General features: G+C 35.5%; 1 long non-coding RNA gene across 1 annotated transcript in view; it reads left to right on the top strand.

Moving 5' to 3' along the window:
• LOC145550032 (uncharacterized) overlaps positions 1-12,087 on the top strand; it is a 49,960-nt gene that overhangs the window by 28,346 nt on the left and 9,527 nt on the right. The window lies entirely within an intron of this gene.

Below are 12,087 nucleotides of genomic sequence, written 5' to 3' on the forward strand. Positions count from 1 at the left end.
AATAGACACGAGCAACTTAACCATGCCAGACCCCGTCCAATGGTTTCCTGTCCTCTGGCTTTGCCCAGTTTTAATTGTCCGCCCCAGTTGCCCTGGCGTCCGACGGTGCGCCCAAGCTGTTGCAGGTTGACACACTTTTGCTGCCACAACACGGCGCACAATGAAATCACAAAGAGGTCAGCATCTGATAGTCAAACAACTCATTGCCTCTCTCATTCAGTTCTTCTTTCTGAAAATAGCTTTATAGATTAGCAGCTGTTCACCGTCTGTAATGAATCTGTGTATTGACATGGGCGGTGTGGAAGTACAGCACAGTATTCAGGTCAGGAACATTGACGAAAGCAAACCACGTGAAATCTGGTTTGTTTGCAGAAGGGAATCAAAGTAGCCAAGCATTGATTGGTCCCACATGGTCGTTTTTATTGTCGGTCGTTCTGCCAGTAACGCTTTGGAACAATGAGGTTTAACGAGCTCATCACAAAGCAGAAAATGTACATTTGAAGAGAAACCTTCTGATGAGTGATGCGGTTGACAAGCAGCATCTGTGCCCTGTTGATTGGATGCAAGGGAGAACCTGAACCAGATGTTTGTGTGTCCAGACGCCAGCTGTGATCAGGAGCATCACATCTGAAGCTCACAGGGTAATGAAAGTTACTGGGGACGTAAAAATACAACTAATTACGCACAAGATCAAATAACTTTTCATTTGTTTATTCATATGCAACAATGTCTCGTACAATTTTAAGGCAAACTGTAGAATATGCACAGAAAAAGTGAAACAGTTCAAGGCTAAATATATTATTGTAAAGCTTCTCAAACAGCTCAGTGGTGCCTCAATACAATGTTAGTTTGTTTTAGCTTTTTTTTTTTTAATGCTACACAATTAGCAGCAATAACAATTGTTTTGATAGAAGAAAAATAAATGAGCACATTTATAAAAGTCACAGTTTCAAGCTAAATAATTAAATATTTAGCTTCAAACTTAATATTTACTGATCAATCCTGGAAAATTAATATTTAGTTTAGATCTAGATATTTAGTTTACAAATGATGGTTTCATGAATTAAGAGGGAAACAACTGAACCAACCTGACTAAATGTGAATGTGAGCCACTAATCCACATATTTATTTTATATTTCTGTATTTTATTTATTCATTTATTCTTTTTGCTTCATTGATTGGACTCAAAACTTTATTTCTCGGGTCTGAGCTAAAGCAGAGTGTTCAGCCAGGCCTCTTCTGTCAGGTATCGCTGAATAAACCTGGTCCTTTCTCATGAATAAAACCCTAAAAGGTGCAATCAGACGGCGGAGAAGATGGAGGCTGAGATTGGAGAGGACGAAATGAACCCTTGGAGAAAGTGCTGCTGCTCAGCGAACTGCCTCTGAGGAGTAGTTGTTTCGCACTAATCATATTTTAAATTCAACCAGTGGAACCGTTAATTACAGCGCGCCGTAGAGCCGAGGGCGACTCGTCCATTAACCACATGCAGGACGGTTACTCTGTGATGAATCTGGTCTTTAGCTCCAATCCTCACAGCGATTACACGAGACACAACTTCAGCTACAGTTTGTTCAAGGCGGCTTTACTTCAAAAGACAAGAATAAATCTCACCGTTTCCCCAAATATGTGTTTTTAAATCAGGAGGGTAGAGTGAGCAAAACATTTACTCAAGTATAAAGTTTGTATAAAGTATCCAACCAAGAAATTACTCAAGTAGAAAGTCTATTCAAGTAACTGATCAGATTAATCAATCAGTTATCAGACGGACCAAAATCTAAGTGGAAGTTTTTGTATTTTATGGATGGAAATGACAATAATTTATATAAGTTATGAAAAATAACAAAGAAAATTTTTCCAAATCATTTTCTTTCTATAAAAAACTTTATTTATGGAAAGAAAAAAGTATGTTTTAGCAGAGGGTTAGGGGGCGACAGGAGGGTGATTGACAGCAGTAAGACCCGCCTCCTGGCTCTGATTGGTTGTTTCTAAATTTCACTGGAAGAAAAGAAACAGAAGCTAGTTCTTATTTTCACTAATTATCTGCCTCATATTGAACTGTCACGAAAGCTTAAACAAAAATCTAAAATATATATATAATTCATACTGACAATAACAAATTCCTTCAGTACAACTAATACATCTATTTTTATTTAATTTTATTTTTTACAGTGGCTCCTCTCATTTTGTGTAGCACCCTGACCAGAAAGCTATAAATAAAAAGATGCATATATTAAAAGATTCTTTTTTAAATATTTGTTATATTGATTTGGAAATCTGAATCAAATCAAATAAATTTATCTTTGAATACTGAATATATATTTATTTTTTTTTAAACCAGATTGTCTACAGCTTTCAAAGAACAGCAGAAAACAAATCTGATGTCTCATTTGTTCCTAGATAAAAATTTCAAAACGCTCACACTGAAATGTTGCTTAAGATTTGATTTAAAAAAAATTACATATAAAAACATTTAAACTCATCTGAAAATAACATGAATTTCTCTAACGGATTTTTTAAAAAAAGCTACAAAGACAACAATAGACTCTTTCATTTAACTTTCTCTTATGAAAATCCAGAATAAAGAGCCATAAAAACAACAACAACAACAACAAACTCCCCGTTTCCACTGTTGTCAACACTGACGTTGCCATGGAAACAGCGGCTTGCGATTTGGATCAGTTCTTCCTTCTTATCTGTGCGCTTGAGCAATCAGTATCATGTTTTTGTTTTTTCTTTTTCAAATGTCAAAGCGATACAAAGCAGACACGGACAGGAAATGTCAGATCCAGTATCTGGCTGAGAGACGGAACCTGATGGCCCAACTGAGCCGCTTTTCTCACTTCAGCGGCAAGAAAAGAAAAATTATATTTTATTTAAGAGGGGAAAGGGCTTTAAAGCAGCTCAAATTGAAATGAGTGGTTCTGCTTTGTGACAGCTTTGTATATATCAGCGCGACGTCACTGAAACGTCGCAGGTCTTCTCTGGTTTTTCAAAGCGATTACGTGTTTATGTATGTTTGTGTAACAGCGCCCTCATGTGGCAAACCGGGAAACGACACCTTTTTATTGTTTCCTGGTCATTTCGTCGTCAAACGCCTCTGAATGACAAACTGTGACATAATTTGATTAGATCTTACATAACTCTGTATGGTTTTATGTTTTTCAAAGCATTTTCATTCAGACGTTTGAATAATTTGGGCATTAAAATCTCAAACGTGCGATGGAATGAGAGATATGTTTTTTCCAAACTGAGTTTATGACAAATAGTTTCATAGTTTCCCCTCTTATTCTAATGATAATTAGAAACTACTGCTGTCTTTTAGTTTTTATGTGAATAATAACATTACTAATGTAGGAAATCTATGCATCAAGAAAAAAAGGGAGTAAATTTGCCCCAAAAATAGGAGAAATCTTAAGATTAATCTTTGAAATTTTCTAGGAAATAGTCATTTCTGAGCTCCAAAAGTAAAAAAAAAATGTGAGGAAAAACTCAGAAATTTTGAGATTAATCTCAGAAATTTTCTAGAAAAACAAAGAATTTTTGAGCTCCTGCACTGTAAAATTTTCGAGAAAAAAATAACATTTTCAGATTCTTCTCAGAAATTGTCCAAGGAAATTTTAACATTTCTGAGTTTGAACGGTTCAAAAACTTATGAGGAAAAAATTGAAGAAAATCTGATGTTGATCTTAATTTTTTTTTTAGAAAAACCTGGCCATGTTTTAGTTCAAAAGTTGAAAATTTTATACTTTTGAAACTCAGAAAAATGACAAAATTTGAACATTTTCAACTTTTGAAAATTAAACTGAAAATTTCTGACTTTTTTTCCTTCAAATTTTAGATTTTTCAATGTCAGAAATTTCCTTGTTTTTTCTAGAAAATGACAGAAATAATTCTTGACTCTTTTAAATGTACTCTTTTTTCATTGCACCATTGCACCTTGTATGGATTTCAAGAATTTCATATGTTGCTGTTTTTTCAATAAATTTATGCTTTACATTTCAAACATTATGTTTTTTTCTAAAGCGTAAATTAATAATTGGTCTAAACTGACATTTTCTTTTTGGTTTAAAATTTTTTGGGGAAAAAGCTTTAAAATATGAGAAATTTAAAAAAACCTGAATATATTTTTGAAAGATTCTTACGTTTTATTCCATTTTTATTCATGTAACATCTCTTTTTTGGGGAGTTTATTTCTTTCAGATGCTAATTGAATAAATATTCTGATTATTGTTATTGTTTTTCCAGCATAATGTCCCTGCTTTGCATCCTAAGCAGCATTAATTAGGAGCTCAAAGCAGCAGGTTTAGTGATTGTTTGTGCCAACAACATAAACTGAAGGAAAGGGAGACGGAGATGAGACGAGCCCAGTGGTTCCTGCAGAGCCCTGCAGGGAAACGAGGTTGAAATGGGAATAGAGCTGTCCTGAGCGTTTAGCGCTGTCGGTAATGATCAGTTTATATGCCTGGACAGGATTCATGAATATCGCAGAGTTAATAACACGCCGCATTTCCACAGAAGACAAACAGGAAAGGAAAACGCTGCCATGAGATTCTCAGGAGAATTCAGAAATAATTCTTCAAAGCTCTCATATATTTCCACTGCATGTCTAAAAATATTAATCAGAAATGCCTCAAATTTCTATGATTTTATCTGTAGTTTAACTTCACATTTCATGCTATTATCACAAACTAAAAGGTTTCATAGAAAAGTGATTTATTTTCTTTCCTAAAAGTTCAAAACTATTTTCCAAAGCTGAGACTCTTTTTAGCTTTAAGATGAGAAAAGTGACTTTATTGCTGCAACAAATTAAATGTTTGTTTCTTTTATCACACGCTGGTCAAAGACAAAACCAGATTTTTATGCAGAATCTGAGCATCTGGAGAAACTAGAAACAAAAATACTGAGCTGTGTTTATTCCCGATTAAATTAAAAATATATTATTTCTCTTAAGTTTCTCAATGACTTTAAGGAATCATGCAACTTAAAAACTTTAATATTATTTGCATTAATGTGTCAACAACTGTAAATCATGATTAGAATGAGTTGAATAACAAAAAATAAGAAAATACAGGAATAATTCAGCACAATAAGTGCAAATTTATTATTATTGTTTATTTACTCCGTTTTGGGATCAATAAATTATTTTTAAATTTAAATATGAGGAACTGAAACTATAAATGAAACGATTAATCGGATTAACCACGATTAATCATGATTAATCTAAATTATTTATATAAATTGATTCGTAACGTATACTTCTTTTATCTGCAGATGCTTCCTTTGCTACAGATGACCAAACATTCACATTGTTGCATTTTAGGTTAAAGAAATTTACATTTTCTTATTTTAAAAAAAGACTTGAACTATTCATTTGCATTTTCTTGTAAATTTCTAATTTTGTACACAATAAGCTTAAGTGAGGAAATGAAAAATGTGCAGAATGTGCCAGTTTTTTAATCCGATTCTCAGAATAATCCATTACTAAAATAACCTTTTGTTGCATCGTTAATAAGCAGTTTCTGTTACAAACGAAGGAACTCGACGTTGCCTGTCCAATAATTAATTACTGATTCTTTATTTAGACTTTTGGTCAGAGAGCCACTGTAGTTATATAACTCTAAATCACAGCAAAAATTGTGCAAAGTAGTCAGAATAATTGAAAATGACGTTAAAAAGGATCAAATGTGAGTCTTTCAGATGAAGAATTTACCGTAAATTACCTCCATTTCTAATCTGAAATGCTAATTTCCTTCAGCGTGCTCTGTGCTTTTTGCAGCAAAGATTCAATTTGTGCATCAATGAAGCTAAAAAGTCTAAAACAGGCTTGAATTATAAATTATCTGCCAGCGGTCGAGTGAAGGGAAAGAAGAAAAGCAGCGTTCTGGGACAGACGGGAATATTTTAATAGATCGAGGGAAAAGAGAGAAAGTATTCTGGTAAGACACATTTATTTAAAAATGTGCAAAGACACAAAATCTAACTCGGTTTTTTTGGTTTAGTTTCCCCTGTAAATATCTTGATGCACTTGAAATAAGACAAAACTAACTTATGTGTAGCTTTTAAGCAAATATATAGAAGCTTGTTTTAGTAAATAATTCCTTCATATTGATGAAAAGTTCTGGTTTCACTGGCAGATTATTTAACTTCTAACAAGGAAAAATGTCAAGTGAAATAATCTGCCACCTTTGGATCAATACTAAATTAGGCATTTGCACTAGAAACTGAACTCAGATTACTTGGTAATATTTTGTGTTTTTGCAGTGCAGTAAATCACTAAGATAATCCAAAAAATGCATAAATCTAGAAGCTGAATCTGTTATTGTTTCCCCTCTAACAAAACATTGATATTTGTTGAATTTGTCGAGACACAGAGGCGTCTGCATGCAGAGGCAGACCTACAAGAAGGTCTGCCTCTGCATGCAGGTTGGAGGTGAGACCTTCCTGCAGGTCTGCGTGCTGCTCAGGTGTGTCTTTATGGAGTCACACCTCCAACCTGCAGACCTTCCTGCAGGTCTGCGTGCTGCTCAGGTGTGTCTTTATGGAGTCACACCTCCAACCTGCAGACCTTCCTGCAGGTCTGCGTGCTGCTCAGGTGTGTCTTTATGGAGTCACACCTCCAACCTGCCGACCTTCCTGCAGGTCTGCGTGCTGCTCAGGTGTGTCTTTATGGAGTCACACCTCCAACCTGCAGACCTTCCTGCAGGTCTGTCTGCTGCTCAGGTGTGTCTTTATGGAGTCACACCTCCAACCTGCAGACCTTCCTGCAGGTCTGTCTGCTGCTCAGGTGTGTCTTTATGGAGTCACACCTCCAACCTGCAGACCTTCCTGCAGGTTTGTCTGCTGCTCAGGTGTGTCTTTATGGAGTCACACCTCCAACCTGCAGACCTTCCTGCAGGTCTGCGTGCTGCTCAGGTGTGTCTTTATGGAGTCACACCTTCAACCTGCAGACCTTCCTGCAGGTCTGTCTGCTGCTCAGGTGTCTCTTTATGGAGTCACGCCTCCAACCTGCAGACCTTCCTGCAGGCCTGTCTGCTGCTCAGGTGTGTCTTTATGGAGTCACACCTCCAATCTGTATCTGCACAGTAAAGTCAATATTCATCGTGGCAAAGGATCAGACTGGCGCTCCTTGTTTCTCGCTGACGAACCAACAAACGTGGCAAAAACAAACGTTTAAATGATCATTTTTTATAAATATATCGCAGCGCTGAGTGGGAGCTGTGATTTGATGAAGTAGAAAAACGAACCAAGCTGTAAGAATATTATCTTTAGTTAAAGTCAAACAATTAACATGCTGCAGCTTTTTCCCCTACAAGCCGTCAAACCCACGACTGTTCATGTAAAAAGGTTTTATTTTAACAATGTTACAGACGTCAAATTCATCAAAATTTGTTTGGTGTTACCATGGCAACCAGCAACCTACAGCTCCTCCCCCTTTTTTCTGTCGCCGTCGGTAACAGTGTATCGGCACCAGCTCGGTATTTTCTTTACAAGTTTTATATTTTAACATATATTTTAGACAAATTTAATCGTATACAGTGTTTCATGAGTAACTTTGCTATTTTTTTGTTTGCGCTTTTACCTGTTATTATTATTATTATTGTGCATTTTAGCTATGTTTAATTTTACAACTGCTCATTGTGAGTTATTGGTCTTATTTATTGTATTTTATTTAATGTAGAGCTGCTGCCCCCATACGTTAACTTTGCTTCCTCTTTTGTTGGAATAAATTCAGTGAACCTGCTGGACCTGAGGCGAACAAAGACGGGTTTAAAACGAGGGACAAACTCAAAGATGAGCTCTAAAACGAGCTGGATGTGCACACAGAGGGATTCGGATTGAGGGATTTATGGTTTTCTGATGTATGTGGGCCCAAACGTAGCCGGGGTTTCCTGCTCTCCGTAACCATGGCCACGCAGAGCCGATCTGTGCATATAGAGAGAGTACATGACTGGGTTTTGGTCACACAGGGACCAATTATCTGTTCCAGAATAAGTGAAAACTGAGAGCAGCATGGAGGAATACAGCTATAGTGAAACCCATAAGCAGTAATTGTGCAGATTAGGAGAGCATGCCTGGAATGGCAATGCAGAGAGGAACGCAGCGAGGTTAGTAATTTCACAGAGAGAGAAGGTCTTAATCCCACTTCATAATTAAAATATGAGGGATTATCCCCAAAGTTTTCCTGAGGTTTAGATATTTTTATAATCCTACTCTAATTATCAGAGTTGGGTACTTGTTACTTTTACTTCTGCAATTTTATTTGAAGCATTGCTATTTTTATTTATTCATTTTTATTTCCTTTATTTAACCAGGTAAACCCGTTGAGATCTAGATCTCATTTTCAAGAGGGACCTGGGCAGAAATCTGCAATACATAATACATGTGCACAAGTGTAAAACAGTAGAAAACAATTTAAAAACAGGGACACTGTTCAGTAGCATCTCGTTGTCTGTTTTTAGGAATCGCTCGAAATAAGTCCAGTGAAATCAGTTCTGACATCTTGATTTCAGACTGGAGCTTTTCTTACTTGAGTAAAATTTTGGCTACGTTTTGCTTTTAATTCACTTAAAATAAGTTGAAATTGTTCTCTGCCCTCCTCAGGTAACAGCACAATAGAATTAAGCATTTTATCACATAAAATACAGATTTTATGTGATGAGAATATAATTATCACATTGCATAATAGACGAACTTTTTCTAAACTTTATTTTTTTTACAAATTGTACAGTATTGTATACATTATCGTATTGTGAACAAACTGCAACTTTCTGTATAAGAAACTAAAAAAAAATCCAGACAAGCAGCCTCCACTCACATAAAGACAACATGAGTTGATAAAAAATGTGAATAACCAACACTTCTACAAAGTAAGACAGTTTTGCTTAATGACAGTTATTTATGTATATATATGTTAAAAATTAAAAAAAAAATAAAATAAAAGAAACAAAAAGGGGAAAAGAAGAAACTTTCGAAAAAAAAAAAGACTAGAAAAATGTATTTAGTAATAAGTAAAAACACACAAACACTTACCAAGCATTCCCAGTTTAGTTTATAGACTAAATATCTTAGTTCCACTGGCAGATTATTTTATTTGTAACGTATTGAGTCACATTCCCAGGCGCTGGGCCGTTACCTAGCAACCCTAGTAGAGCCAGCCCGTTACCTAGCAACCCTAGTAGAGCCAGCCCGTTACCTAGCAACCCTAGTAGAGCCAGCCCGTTACCTAGCAACCCTAGTAGAGCCAACCCGTTACCTAGCAAATCTAGTAGAACCAGTCCGTTACCTAGCAACCCTAGTAGAGCCAGCCCGTTACCTAGCAACCCTAGTAGAGCCAACCCGTTACCTAGCAAATCTAGTAGAACCAGTCCGTTACCTAGCAACCCTAGTAGAGCCAGCCCGTTACCTAGCAACCCTAGTAGAGCCAGCCCGTTACCTAGCAACCCTAGTAGAGCCAACCCGTTACCTAGCAAATCTAGTAGAACCAGTCCGTTACCTAGCAACCCTAGTAGAGCCAGCCCGTTACCTAGCAACCCTAGTAGAGCCAACCCGTTACCTAGCAAATCTAGTAGAGCCAGGCCGTTACCTAGCAACCCTAGTAGAGCCAGTCCGTTACCTAGCAATCCTAGTAGAGCCAGCCCGTTACCTAGCAACCCTAGTAGAGCCAGCCCGTTACCTAGCAATCCTAGTAGAGCAAGCCCGTTACCTAGCAACCCTAGTAGAGCCAGCCCGTTACCTAGCAACCCTAGTAGAGCCAGCCCGTTACCTAGCAACCCAAGGCGTTCCAGAAAGTTTGGTTTGGTTTTTCCTTAATTGATAAAAAACGACTAGTTCCTTAACAGATTATTCAGTTATAAAATGTGAAAATGTTCTTGTTAAAGGCGAAATACTGTTTTGTCAATATTAAGGAATTATTTACTTAAAACAAGCCCCTACTTCTTGCTGAAAAGTAATTTTGTTTTGTCTTTTTTTTGTGAACTATGGTATTTTCACCAGAAACTACAAAAATACTTGGTAAGATTTTCTGTTTTTGCAAAGTTGTATGGACTACAATTTTTATAATCCACAAAATGTTACATTAAGTAGTCTAATTTTGAAATAAACATAAATAAAATTTATTTAAAATTTTTTCCCCTTCTATTGATACAATAGAATCAAAATTAATTCAAATCTTGAATCTTATCCAAAGCTACATTTAAAAAAATGGTGAATGAACTCATAGATGAGGACTATTTTTCTGTACAAGGGGGATTTAAAGCTCTTTAAATTATTTTTGTCTGAATAAAAACAAGCATTGTATTCCTTTCTCAGCCATAAACAACATTTAAATTATAAATGAACAGAAAAGCACAGGTACATCAATAAGATCGAGTTTTGTTTTCATTTTCTGAACATAGCAGAAAATTACAAACAAACAGATTTGTCAACGTTCATTAAACAAACAGCAAAACAACCAAACACAGAACAACTGAAGGTTTGTTTCTGTGTATTAATCTGAACAACATTTCACATAATTGATAAATCAGTGGAGCAAAACGGTACAACACACCACTGAGAACGTGTTGAAAATTATTTATTACCCTTATAAAAAACCTGAATTTAGACTTTACCGCAGATTTTATTCACTCAAAACAAAGTTCAGACACTAAATTATATGTTTTACATTCTAATATTTGGATAACTTTGCCTTAGTAAGTACGACTATAATCACCATGATTATGCAAAAAAAAAAAAAATCACTCATAAAAATGAAATTTTTCAACATTTCTGGCTGTTTTTGACCAGTTTTTGCAGAATCAATCAGAGTTGATTGAATTTGGTTGTTTTCCTGTTATGGACTCATCTTTGGAGCATAATTCACTCATTTTATTTTGAAATGTTTGCAGTGGCATGTGTGATAAAGAATAAATCATAAAGGGACTGATATAACCCCATAGGAGCCGCCACCAAGAATTTAAACTAAGTTTTTCATCTTCATCCAGTTTTTATTGAAGTTTTTGATGTAGCATCCATCTTCTCTCTTATTAACATGCAAGGTTGACATTAGCAGGAAAATCTTTGCATGTACTTGCATCTCATCAGCTCTGGTGTTAAATAAACGTCTGACCTGATGGTGACTTTAAAATAAATTAAAACTGGGCATGAATACATTTATTCATTTAAAACAGTTTGCAGCAAAAGAAAAGTATAAAATTATGGGTCATTATTCAGAAAGTTGGTGGAAAAACTTTGTATCTGTCATGATACGTATTATTTAGGGGGAAAAAAATTAAAAAGGATTTGCACTGAAAAAAAAGAAGAAAAAGAATCAAAACTCAACCAACCCAGAATCCTGGCAGTAGCTGCATTGCTATAAAATAAGCTGTGAAAGGCGATTGTTTGTTTTATTTATTATTATTTTTAATATGTTAGCATCAAAAAAGCATCTCCAGGACACTGTAAATACTATCTGGGCTTCCATTCACAATATAATATTACATTTTGACATTTTCAGAATAAATGTACTTAATGGAAACAAACACGCCGATTCTAAAAGAAATGTAAGTTTTTTTTGAGAAAGATTTTTTGGTGGATAAGCTGTTTTATTTGGCCACGACAAATTTGGCTTATTTTCATAAAACCACAATGAAAACACTTTTATGCCGCCAACTGCGTTTCCGTTACAAATGTTTGCAAAACTTTATCAATATTCCACTAATGTGTAAAAAAAGAACGAATAAATTTCTGATTGCGGTAATTTCTTTAAATAAGTAATGCAAATAAAATCACGAGCTTCTTTACACGATAAATCCTTAAAAACATCGACCTTCAACCACTTCCTGTCGTTTTCTTCTTCTTTTTGGTTTGTGCTACTAGCTGCGTTTCCATTAACCAGAAATTTGCGCAAATTGGAATTACAAAAATAAGTTTGCTGAATGGAAACCTACAGAACTTAAATTTTTTAATAAAACATTTTTGTGTTAGTATGAGTTGGATTTTTGTTGGCCATATCGAAATTAATTTTTTTTCTCAAAACTGCAATGGAAACACTTTTTCCACATCACAATAGTCATCTGGCCAACAACTGGATGTTACTACTGGCGAAAA

This window comes from Poecilia reticulata, chromosome 22 (genome assembly GCF_904066995.2).
Source record: "Poecilia reticulata chromosome 22, P_reticulata-male-v2, whole genome shotgun sequence".
Lineage (NCBI taxonomy): Eukaryota > Metazoa > Chordata > Actinopteri > Cyprinodontiformes > Poeciliidae > Poecilia > Poecilia reticulata.